At 46.9% G+C, this 12,066-nt stretch overlaps 1 long non-coding RNA gene across 1 annotated transcript in view; it reads left to right on the top strand.

Moving 5' to 3' along the window:
• Window positions 1–268: 268 nt before the first annotated feature.
• The window catches only part of LOC138570224 (uncharacterized), a 162,786-nt gene continuing 150,988 nt past the window's right edge, over window positions 269–12,066 (top strand). The window contains exon 1 of the long non-coding RNA XR_011303430.1: window positions 269–726. This is a non-coding gene — a long non-coding RNA (uncharacterized lncRNA). The remainder of the gene's footprint in view (window positions 727–12,066) is intronic.

Here is a 12,066-nt window from a genome sequence, read left to right as displayed (position 1 = left end):
GGGGGGTCAGGCCTTGTGGCACTTTCCTTCTTAAGGCCTTGCTGCGCAGCCCCATATTCTGGGGGTATATGGGTGCGTCACCAGCTGCCATCCCATGCCTTGCTTTATCGAGCCAAAGCGATGCAGTGCTTCAGAAATACCGCCAGAGGTTTCTCTCTACGTCCTCCTCGCGTTTGCGGCCTCCTTGGAAAGGAGGGGTAAGACTAGCCCCACTTCGAGGACTAGGCCAAAGGAGAAGCACGTAGTGACAGCGACGTGCATTGCGATGTGTGCCCAAGGAGGTGATGCGAAGCCGTTCACCTGCAGTTAATTTTGGACTCAGCGATGAGCACACCAGTACAACCAGTTACTGAGCAGTAAAGACATTCTTTAAGAGATGATAGGCAGGGCAAATCCCACCGCTAGCCATTCACTTCCCGTCTACACGTCAGAGTGGACGCAGCCCAAGGCCAGCGTGAGAGAGATCACGCTAGCAGTGGATTTCTGGCAGATGTGGAAGCATTCACTGTGCGTCAAGGAGAAGCGGAAAACATGGCCATCGTACCTGCAGACCAGAACCTGGAGCCTCCCAGCAGTGACAGTTACACCCTGGAGAAGAGTGTGTCCCCGGAAGTCACGGTGACGCCACCACTGCCCCGCGAGAGAGACCACCTGGTGTACTCCATACTCACCACCCTCTTGTGCTGCCCACCAATCGGGATCGCCGCCCTGGTATACTCCACAAAGGTATGCGTCGTCTCTAGTAAGATTGGGGGGAGGGGAGGGGGGGGAGAGTGGACAGGAAAATAATTTTACGTATGCACAAACTAAAGTGGCAATATTGGTTTAAGTATGCAAATACTTTGACATGCTGTTTGTATTTCTTAATAAGGTGTCATTTTGCAAGTTGAGATTAGGTTTTGGGAAATGAATTGTCTGCGTCATGTTAGTGGTGCACCACACAAGGTAATTTAGGCACAACGGTTGCTAAAAGACCCTCCTAAACGGCCAAAACTCTTTAATGATAGCAAGTGCCTTAATGTGCATTTTTTGTAACGCATATGGTGTCGTTGCTGTAGCGTCACACCTATTAATCAAACAATACATAAGAAAAGAAAATAGCCGTCTTAGCTGATCACTCACTCTTCCCATTCATCGGGTCCCTTTAAGTTCCTGGCCACAGCTCCCTGAATATCCCTTCAGCCACAATTACCCAGTACAGCTCCAATGCGACAGTTCTGAGGTTTTCCCTAAAGTTCCCACTCAGAGCTTTGAAGCCGACTTTGGCTATACACATAACCCCCCACAAACACGTTCTGAGATTCGTCTGAGCATCTGCGCTGAGGTTCCTCTGAGCGGGCCATGCACTGAGCTCTGCGCATCTCCGCTGAGGTTCCTCTGAGCGGGCCATGCACTGAGCTCTGAGCATCTCCGCTGAGGTTCCTCTGAGCCGGCCATGCACTGAGCTCTGCGCCTCTCCGCTGAGGTTCCTCTGAGCGGGCCATGCACTGAGCTCTGAGCATCTCTGCTGAGATTCGTCTGAGCATCTGCACTGAGGTTCCTCTGAGCCGGCCATGCACTGAGCTCTGAGCATCTCCGCTGAGGTTCCTCTGAGCCGGCCATGCACTGAGCTCTGCGCCTCTCCGCTGAGGTTCCTCTGAGCGGGCCATGCACTGAGCTCTGAGCATCTCTGCTGAGATTCGTCTGAGCATCTGCATTGAGGTTCCTCTGAGCCGGCCATGCACTGAGCTCTGCGCATCTCCGCTGAGGTTCCTCTGAGCGGGCCATGCACTGAGCTCTGCGCCTCTCAGTTGAGGTTCCTCTGATTGGGGTATTGCTAACAGACATAAAGCAGCCGTGTGCGTACTGTGGTCTGCATGTGTAGTGTGAAAGTGCGGTAGGCAGAGACATCTTTATGGGAGGGCAAATGGGGCTCATGCCCCTGGCTCCTTCCATGGGAGAGAGGAGGCACCCGTAGCTAACTGATTCAAAGAAGTCATAGCCCATTTTTATTAACACTCCAGGATGTTTTATGGTGTGTGGCTGATGCTCCAAACCTTCTGCATGGAGGTTATTCACAAATCCAGCTCTGATCAATGGAGGAAGGATAGCTCAGGGGAAATGTGTTTGTCTTGGAAGCACGACCATGCAGCCCAACACAGGTTTGAATCCCGATCCAGGACTTTGTAACTACTCGTTGGTATTAAGTGTGTTAGAAATGAACAATTAAATGAAATCCTCTAAAGCTTTCTCTGTTCACTGTTGTGCGTACAGTGGGCCAAATTGTCAAAACAGTTTTTGGTGCAGCTGATGAAATGCACGAGCGCATCTCATCACTTGTGTCAAAAAAGGTGCACATAAATCTACAAAGGGAATCTGAATTGTGTGAATCTTAGACGTGCACACTCAGATTCCCTTGTTCACTGCCTTTGCTCATTTGTGCAAATAAGGGGGCATTTTTGCACATTTCATTCCACATCCTGAATCCACAAAACCTCAAAAATTAAAGACCTTCCGTTGTCGGTGTTTGGATTAGGTCCAGGAGAATTCCCAATAAGTTCATTTCTGAAGGTTTCATGCATTTTCTTTTTTGAGCGGGGAGAGCAGCAGTCAACACTCTCCAACTTGCATTAGTATCTTTCAATCAAGGATAGAAATGGATTTGTATTTTTTTTTACACTGCATTTCACATTGGCAGGCCCTTTGAGGGACTGTCACTCTGAAATGCACGCCAAGCACCCACATGGGTTCTTGGAGCCTGCACTACCTGATTGTCGGGAGCACACTCCTGACACTAATGTATTCAAGGGGTCTGGGCAGCGCATCTTTGCACTACTCTTCAGCCACCCCTGAAACACGCAAGTCACTTTTGAGAATAAGCTGACCTTCAAATTTCTGAAATGAGCTCAAATGAAAAAAGTGCATCCTCTGCGCTTTTTTGATTTGCGCTGATTTGTGCGACGCTGCCCCAGCTTGTCCGTTCAATTTAGCATAACTTCTGTAGCATTCTCGCACATCTGCTGGGAATATATTGATCATATGAAATCCTGAAAGTTGAAATGCGTATTGATCAATTTGAGTGCCACGATTTTTCAGACAATAGCTCAGGATGGTAAACACTCATTACAGAGATTGGCGTTTATAAACCGGATTAAAGTACCAAATTCCAGCATTGCAGATTTAGCCTTTCCAATGTCTGAGGTTGATAAATTCACATTTATATTTACTTTTGTGACTGTAATGTACCTCATTAGACAGTGCTAGCTATAAAAAGTAACATACCATCAGTGGGATGCAGGTCTCGAGCTTGGTTCCTCCAAACAGGGTTGTAAAAACTAGCAACTAGCAACTAGAAACTTGAAATTAAACAGCTGAGGTTCATATCCTTTTTTTGCTAGAAAAAGATGCAGTGATCCTGGTGCAGTCATCCTGCACGTATCATCTTGTCTCACTGTGTAGTACTCTTCAGCCTTCTGTGAGAAGGTTGCCTTCTCACGCGCTGGTGGCATTGTTTAGCCCATCACTCGACCTTTATTTCCATGCAGGCCATTTGAGTGAAGATGTCATAGACAGAAGAAAGCCGATCATAGTCCTCTGACGAGAATATTATCAGGTGTGCTTATTGGGCATTTGAAAGGGGTCGCTTTCTCATACAATTTCAAAGGGCCTTCTGCACATCATGAAAAACAGCCAGAAAGTCTGTGTGTTAGGTGTATTTAAAGCTTTAAAATATACCATAAAAACCTAGATGTCATCTTTTAAACTCACATCAATTAATATTCTGGTACTTTTATACTTCCGTTGATTATGGAGGGCAAGAAGCCAGAAACATTCTCTTTGTGTAACATGCTTCTATAAAATTTTGTTTTGCAATATTGTGAAGTTGGGCTATCTGATGTGTGTAGTTTCCAAGTCAGTTCTAAAAAAACGGGGTATTATTTTAGCCCATGAAAGTCAAACATGTACAAATGATTGCTCCTTGCTCTATGATAAGAACTGGGAAATAATTTGCCAAGTTTAGAAATGGCACATTGCCTTAAATCCCGACTTCACCTCTTAACCAAGGTGTGTAATCCTGAGCACCTCATTTAAGCTTGTGGTGTCCGATTGCCATTTTCTAAGAATTTCAAAATGGCCACCACCTAAGAGTGATGTGGTTCTCAGGGTATGCTCTTCAAAGAAGTTTCACTCATGGATATATATATATATATATATATATATATATAGGCCTCATTAGGTGTTTTGTGGTATCTCAGTGGTAAATCGGCTGAGATACCACCAAACTGTATCACCATTGCCTGCACTTGGTCTAGCGGTATTGCCGCCAAATTACAAGTGGTGGTGATTGGAGTCCATTGGACTCCATGGAGGATTGCAGCAGAATTACTGTGGCGGTAATTCCGCCGGCGGTAATTCTGTCAAAATTTGGTGGCAGATTTACTTCCAGCTCCTAGCTGAAGGTGAATCCTCCAACTTTCCACCCAACTCCTAGTTGGGCAGTGCAGTAATGCGGCAGTAACAGTTTCTCTTCCGCATTTTACCCGGACCGCACAACTCGTAATGAGGCCGTTGTTTCATGTTTAGTGTTGCTTCATGTTTAATAATAGTGGCCTTGATATATCGCACATCGCAAAGTCATGTGTTCTCTTCTACTATCAATACCACTTGAAAACAATAGCTCTCTTCTAACCTCAGTCTGTGTTAGCATACATGCACCTTTCTGGTAGCTTCTGATTTATATCCACTATCTATTCAATCCAATCTTTCTTCATGCTTGAGCACCTGTACATTCTGTTAGAGTGCTAATTAGAGTCCTCTGCCTATGTCGGGTGCGTACCTTGTACATACTGCTACAGATCAGTGCCCTGCATCTAAGACTAGACCCTCCTGCGCCTGCTATTTTGCTATGTGTCCTGTTCCCTGGCCGTGGGCTGCTAATGTTGCCCTTGAAAGGCTACTTGTTTATTATTCTGATTCCTGTGAGTCTGAGAAGTGCAAGGAGGCTGGAAATGAGTACCCATGCATATTTTGATGGCTGTGGGGTAGCATATCAAGCTGTGGTTTGTGATTACATTAAGGGGGGGCATCACTAGAGATTCTGGATCCCTTCATTTCTTTGGTGTCATGGGGGGGAGAGGCAATGGTTTCTGTGCCCTGAATGCCAAAATTCATCAAGAAGTTCCTGCTGGTTGATTGAAAGATGAATCAGTAAGTTACGAAGGGGCAGGTTGTTTGTAGCACTTGATTAGTTTTTTCGTTGGACCTTTAGGGCTAGACTGAAGCGGTAGAGTCCATGTCATATTGTTATCCACTGAGAAGAGGTGGTGTAACTGTTGTGTTTTCCATTTTATGATTTGTATTTGTATTTATTGAGAAGTCAGTATATCATAATGAAAACAATATTATTGAAGAAACCAGGTGATGATGGGGTGGTAAAGGTGGACAAATGCTAGAGCTGAAGTAAGACCATCCATAAATACGCTATATACTAAAGGCCAAGTGTGTGAGCGTGCTGTTTTGTGCATATTTACACAGGCCACAGGGAAGTGTGGCATGGTCAGAGGTGATCAGGGGTCAGTTAGTGGTCTGTATAGAGGTGGTGTGGGATGCCAATTTGCTGGATAACAGGAGGAGTTTGAGTCTGGTCTTGATTCCTCTGCTAAGCGCTGTTAAGCTATCTCTGATGTCAGTGGGAGGTCATTCTATCGGCGAGGGACAACCAGGGATAATGAGCGAAAGTGGGTGGGAGGCTGCCAGGGAGATGACTACAGAAGAGATCAAAGGCAGAGGAAAGCCCTGTCTGCTAGCCATCCCTGGGAACAGTCGGGGGGGGGGGGACTGCTGTTGGACCAAGGCCTCACTGTGGTCTGTGGCTGCACTGGAACAGGCTGCTGACACTGGAAGTGAATGAAACCTAAGCAGGTGCCAGGCAAGCTGCCTGGAGTGGAAGAACAATGAAAAGACTCACCTTGTCTTGCAGCCCTGGGATTTATTCTCCCATCAACCGCAGAACTAAGGAAGCGACCCCTGGCTCTCCCTGCATTTCCAAACTCCCTTGACATTGGTTTGTGCATGTCCAAGCTGCTGCAAGGTAACCACTGGAATGATCCTTGATCTTGACATCGGATAGCCTCTGCATCTCTGAGTTCACTCAAAGCTGACACTGAGCTCCACTGTCTCTACATCTGAGACTCTAAATGTCTTTCAGCATCACTGAAACAACTGCCATACCTAGTGGCTTTGACTCGCAAGCCGCTGCCGAACAGCACTGTATTGTCAGCACCTGCCGCTGTTGATCCATGACTAGAGTTCAGCTCAATGCCAAAAACATCAAGACATCAGGTTCTACACCAGAAAGCATGGTTCAATGCTGTTGAATCCTTATGATAGAAAAATAATATACTGCGAAGAGGCCTTGTTCCGCTGTCCCATGTTTTGGGACCATAGTAAAGGTTTACCTCCCATTCTCTTCCTTTTTCCAATAGAACATTTTCCTGAACATTGGTCCTCATTTAAGACAGCCGGTCCGGAAACAACGGTGGCGGTAAATCCGCCGCGCCGTTGTTTCCGGACCGGCTGATTCAGGAGCCCTGAAGGCGGAGGTGTCACTCCCGCCAGGTCTTACCTGGCGGAAGTAACACCACCCGCCTGCAGGCGGACATGGAAACACAGTCTCTGTCATAGACAGAACTTATGTTTCTATGGTCCCCATCCCCATTGAGTCCCATGGGACTCCATGGGAATTTACAAAATTCCGCCTCCCGAATTACCGGGTCACCGCGGTTGTAATGCCCTGGTGATTCCAGCAATTATGGAGGCGGAATAGTATTACGGGTCCGGCTGCAGCCTGCTGATTTTTGCTGCACGGCTACCGCCGGACTCGTAATGAGGCCCATTGACTTTGTGACAATTGAGTGTCTGAACACCCATGTTCATCTTCAAAGAGTGCTATTTCACAACAGCGTCCATTTTCTGTGTTTCTTGCCTTATTATGTGTTTGTAGGTTTTAGAAAAAAGTGTTGGTAACTGCATTACCTCAGTTTTCCCTGCACCACCTAATTACAAGTTTTGGCAGAATTACCACTGGTGGAATTACCAAAAAATCCAAATCCAAATTCCAAAAATCTGCAGAATTACCACTTGTAATTTCGCCGGTGGTAATTCCGCCACAAATCCCCAAAAGACACTTATGGACTTCAGAAAATGGGGATTTACACCACCTACCACCCCTTGTAATCCTGTGGTAAATCCACAGGACCAGGTGGTGGTAACTGTAAATCCATTTGGTGGTATCCCGGAGGATTTATAAAGGGTATTGGTCAGAGTCCTTGTGGGCAACATTTGAGAGTCACAGCTGGGGTCATACAAAATGTTACCGTGTAGTGAGGCTGACCTGCATCTCTGGCATGACCCGGGGCCGCTAATTGATTGCGTGCCGTACTGAAGAGGTAAGATAGCCAGGAAGGAAATGTACACAAGCTTTCACAGCTCCCACCATTCATGTATTTTCTGCAGGTGGTCAAGGCACCCAGGCAGAATCTTGCCGACTTCGGTGGGAGAGCAGTGGCATAACACAAAATATGGGGGCCCCCTGCAAGCCATGCTGCATCACCCCTCCCCCAAGCTCAGCAACATAGCAAAGGCCGCACCAAACTCAGGGCATGCCTGGACCATCATGCATGTACAATGTTGAACCCGTGTAACCAACACAATAGGCCTTTCAGTCGAGGCAGAAATACTTTGAGATAGATGGGGATGCAGAATATACTGAAACATCAATAATCAGACTGACTCAGGAAGTTGGCAAAGTAAGTCTGATTTAATATCAATTGTCTAAAACAAGGAGATCAATGAACATCTGCTCGATCTTCTTACTCAGTGAGTTTCATTGAAAAAAGCAGTTATGTAGCAAAAACTCACCATCATTGACGTCAATTTACGTGGCAAACTACAAAAACCTACTTTGGAAAGTGATTGGCTTAAAGGGAATATGTAGGTATACGTTCCATACTTGTCTGGGAAAGTGATTGGGTCTCTAACATCAGGTGGGGCAACTCAGCCCTTCTCTAGAGTAAGTCACCAAATACATCAAAAAATACATGACATCCTATTGGTTATACAAACGATAGGACTCTCTATTACGTGTCCCTCTACAATTGGCTGGCACCCTTGTACCCCTCTGTACTATTCCACACAGACTAGCAGCACGCAGGCTGGCTTCCAGGTGCTGGTGGGCTGGTCATAACCATAGCTTCCCACCAATTAGTCTGCCATCCATCATCACTCTTGCAGTCTGCCTGTCAATTATCCCTTTGATCACTGGCCTTAGGAATGTTACTTGTGGCTGAGATAGAGGGGAGTACAGGTATACTTGTCTCTTGGTTTTGATACAGCTCAACTTAGTATCTATTTTCACCCGCCCATGTGACTGCAGACAATGTTTCAGAGCTTTCCTGTATTTGAAATGCTATTAAATGATGAACCTCTGACGTCTTTAATGTTCTTGTTCATCACCTTAGATGGGAGTTTGTTATTTTCACACGTTCTGTAACTACTGCATGAACATTCAGGCTCACAGTGTCCTTGACTTCCTGGTGCTGGGCCAGCCGAGCCTCTCTTGAATTTACCTCTATGGTTAACATTCGATTTCTAAGAGCGACACACTAAAAAAGCCTTTTTATTTACTGAGTCCCGCTCTGCTGAATTGCGTTGTGGAATCATCCATAGTCCATACATTCCTATGCATATAGGTTGGCAGATCGCCGCAATCTATTCACTATGTAGCTAGCCTTTAAGAATACTTTGTCTACTTGCGTTACTGCATCTGTACAATCAAAAATGACTTGACGTTTTCCTCATTGTTTCTGTAGCATGAGCATCTTCTTCCGAACCCAACATGTTGCTCATCTTTAACACCTCCTCCTTACATCTTTATAGAATGTTTATGTTCTCTCGTCTCTGCATCTCGTCTTGGTGCGTCAGTCCTGCATCACATGACGTCACCAATCTTCTCTTTTGCTCAGTTTTCACACTTCTTCTGCGATTTCATTCAGCTGGCCATCATATTGTTGTGAGTGCATGTATGGCTTTCTCAGTGGGTACCTTACTTCCAGGATTCTTTTCGGTATTGGTATTTTCACTGTTACTCTTATCTCACATTTTGGCTTCCAACATATAGGCAGCATGGGGGCGGAGCTTTGAGTGGGACTACTTGGCTCCACCTCTAGACTGTGCATGATGATCATGCTGCTGGTAGGAAACGCTGCGCACTGCATTAGGTGAAACATGGAAGTATGTGTTTTAAGCAAACCTTAAATCTTTCACATAGCACAGAAACACTGGGGCTTGCCTGGCTCCTGAGCCCTGACACCCAAATGTACCAGCCAACCCTGTGTGTTGCCAATAATATTATGCAAAGTTATGATACCATAAGAAAGCATGTTCATGCTGGCCCTGCCAGTATCCCTCTTTATGGCATTGTCATTAATGCCAGTAAAACCCTCCTGCCACAAGAAGAAAACATGCTACTGCTGCTGCCTCTTTAATTACAATGGCTGCAGTAACAATAGCTCCCGCAAGGGGCCCCTGACACTTCCTCTCTCCCCCGGGTAACGGCTTTCACCTGCCGGGAAAGGTCTGGGGGACAAATTAAGGCCTCTGTAAGTGGGTATCACTGGAGATAGGAGCAGAGGCGTTGCTAGGGGGGGGCTAAGGGGGCTATAGCCCCTGGTCTTTTGGCTGTAGCCCCGGATAGAATCTCAGGAGCTACACCCAAAAGGCTAGCTAGCCCCCAGTCCCGACATTTCCGACATCAGCGTAGCCCCGGGTCTTCTACAGACCTAGCAACGCCCCTGGATAGGAGTCTTGCAGGCATTAGCCCTCAAAAGGTGCAATGTCTGCCAGGGCAGCAGGCAGGGCTAAAAGAGCAGGCTGTCCGGTGTAGTGAGATAAGGTGGAACTACCTCTGCACTTAAAATGCCTGAGCGTAATCACATTTAAGGTAAAATGACAGGGGGAGGGGTCTAATTGAAACTGGTTTTAGAGTTGCCAACATGTGCATTTTTCCTAGGTTTACAATGCAAACAAGCTCAGTCACAAAATGCTTAGGAGGCCGGTATACAACTCAGACGTCTGCTCACTATAGTGAGGTTGACCAAGGATGACCTTTGTGTGATTTTTGGTTGATGGTAGTTTATCTGTAGAACTAGAAGGGGTCATTTTGCTAGTGTCAAATTTTAACAGATATGTGACAATTATTGGAACTGGATCACTCTTATCAAGAACATCCCAACATTGTTTACATATCTCCCAGGTGAATAAGGTTTTGGGGGTTTACAGGTCAGTCCGGTTTCCTACCAAGCGTACAGGTGCTGTTTGATTGCCATAAAGATAGAAGTCGGACGGTGTAACCTGGGCACGGCAATGGACCATCAAAGCAATATGTGTGAGCTAGTGTTCTTGATACTCTTCAGGTGTTAATCCCCCCACCTACCTATCTGTAATCCACTGACACACATGTTTGTGATACATTATTGTGCATATCCTTCTGGGGGTAAGCCACAGGATTCGCGCATCACCCTTGGTGTATGGTTGCCAGTGTGAATGGCGTAAATGAGAGGCAATGTTGTGTGAATGGGTGCCCATGTGTGCTGTGTGTAGTGTAGTGCTGGAAATGGACAAGGGCACGATCGGGTGGGGGAGGCAGATTGTCAGTGGTGTGGCTGGAACTGAGAGGTAGAGCTAGGTGTTGAATAATGTGGGTGCCCTGAATATTGGATGGTAGCTGCTTTGCATAAAAACAAAGTGCATTTTGGGAACATAAAAAGGGCCGCCGATTTATCAAACATGTCTGTGATAGTAATTAAAATGTGCAATCGTACTGAGCATACAAAGCACACTTGGTATTATGCTCATTTAATCTGTCAGAAAAGTCATCTTGACAGTAAAATGTGTACAAAGCATGAGACGTATATACAGCTTTGTACTGTTTCAATGTTTGAGTTTGGGCTGTCCTGGTGAGCAAAGGACAGCTTTCAGATGCAGTTTGTGAAGGCGATATCACTGCACATATTGAGACTCTAAATGCACAGCGTTCTATATACTTGTGGTAGTCGGGGCAGAGAACTTCCTCCACTTAGGAAAGTTTGAGCGCCAAGTCTACACTGAATGGCACTCTGGCAAGACCATTTTTACTGAAGCGAAGCTCCATCTTGTTCAGGCCTAATACAGTCCCTGCGCTTACAAGTGCGTTTTTGCTGGGACCGCAGTTGAGGAGCTGATTTTGGCAGGTGTGGGTTGAGGGGTGGGTTTGGTGGCGGGTGGGGAGGGGTTTTTGGGTTGCAGGGGGTTTGTGCATTTTTGTTGCATACAATCATGATACATCAAACTTCAAGCATGATATGTTACTACCTGGCTTTACTGGCATTTGGGTGCAGGCAGTCTAGCTATTCCTTACTGTGTTAGGACCTTTTTAATGGACAGCCATCCATGATTAAGCAAGCATGATATGTTATTACATTATAAGTCTTATTGCATGAGTAAACAATGTGGACATGTTTTCTTATTGTGGCATGGCATTTTGAATGGAGAAGCCAACAGGAGTATGTCTTCTGTGGGGACACTGACAAGGGCGCGGTGTTTGGCGCCGCAGGTGCCTGGAGGGACTCCTTCGTTTCCGGCCTGGAGGCCACGCCCCCTGGACCTTAAGCGCTGCCACAAGCCCCCGCAGTGGTGAAGCCCGCGGCGGGGCAAGGGCGCGGTGTTTGGCGCCGCAGGTGCCTGGAGGGACTCCTTCGTTTCTGGCCTGGAGGCCACGCCCCCTGGACCTTAAGCGCTGCCACAAGCCCCCGCAGCGGTGAAGCCCGCGGCGGGGCAAGGGCGCGGTGTTTGGCGCCGCAGCGGGAGGCCTGTCCAGGGTTCGCCAGCGAGAGAGGAGGAGAAGCAGGAAAAGGGAAGTAAGTGCAGGCGAGTGTACGTCGGAGTGCACGTCGGAGGGACTGTTTGCCCAGGCCTGTCTGTCGAGTCTGCTAAGCTTGCTGATCCCAAAATGTCCCTACTAAAGAGCCTGAGAGCTATGAAGACCCACGG

This window comes from Ambystoma mexicanum, chromosome 1p (assembly GCF_040938575.1).
Source record: "Ambystoma mexicanum isolate Mex_15411 chromosome 1p, UKY_AmexF1_1, whole genome shotgun sequence".
NCBI lineage: Eukaryota > Metazoa > Chordata > Amphibia > Caudata > Ambystomatidae > Ambystoma > Ambystoma mexicanum.
The sequence above is the reverse complement of the archived record's forward strand: the minus strand, read 5'-3'. Positions and strand labels throughout refer to the sequence as shown.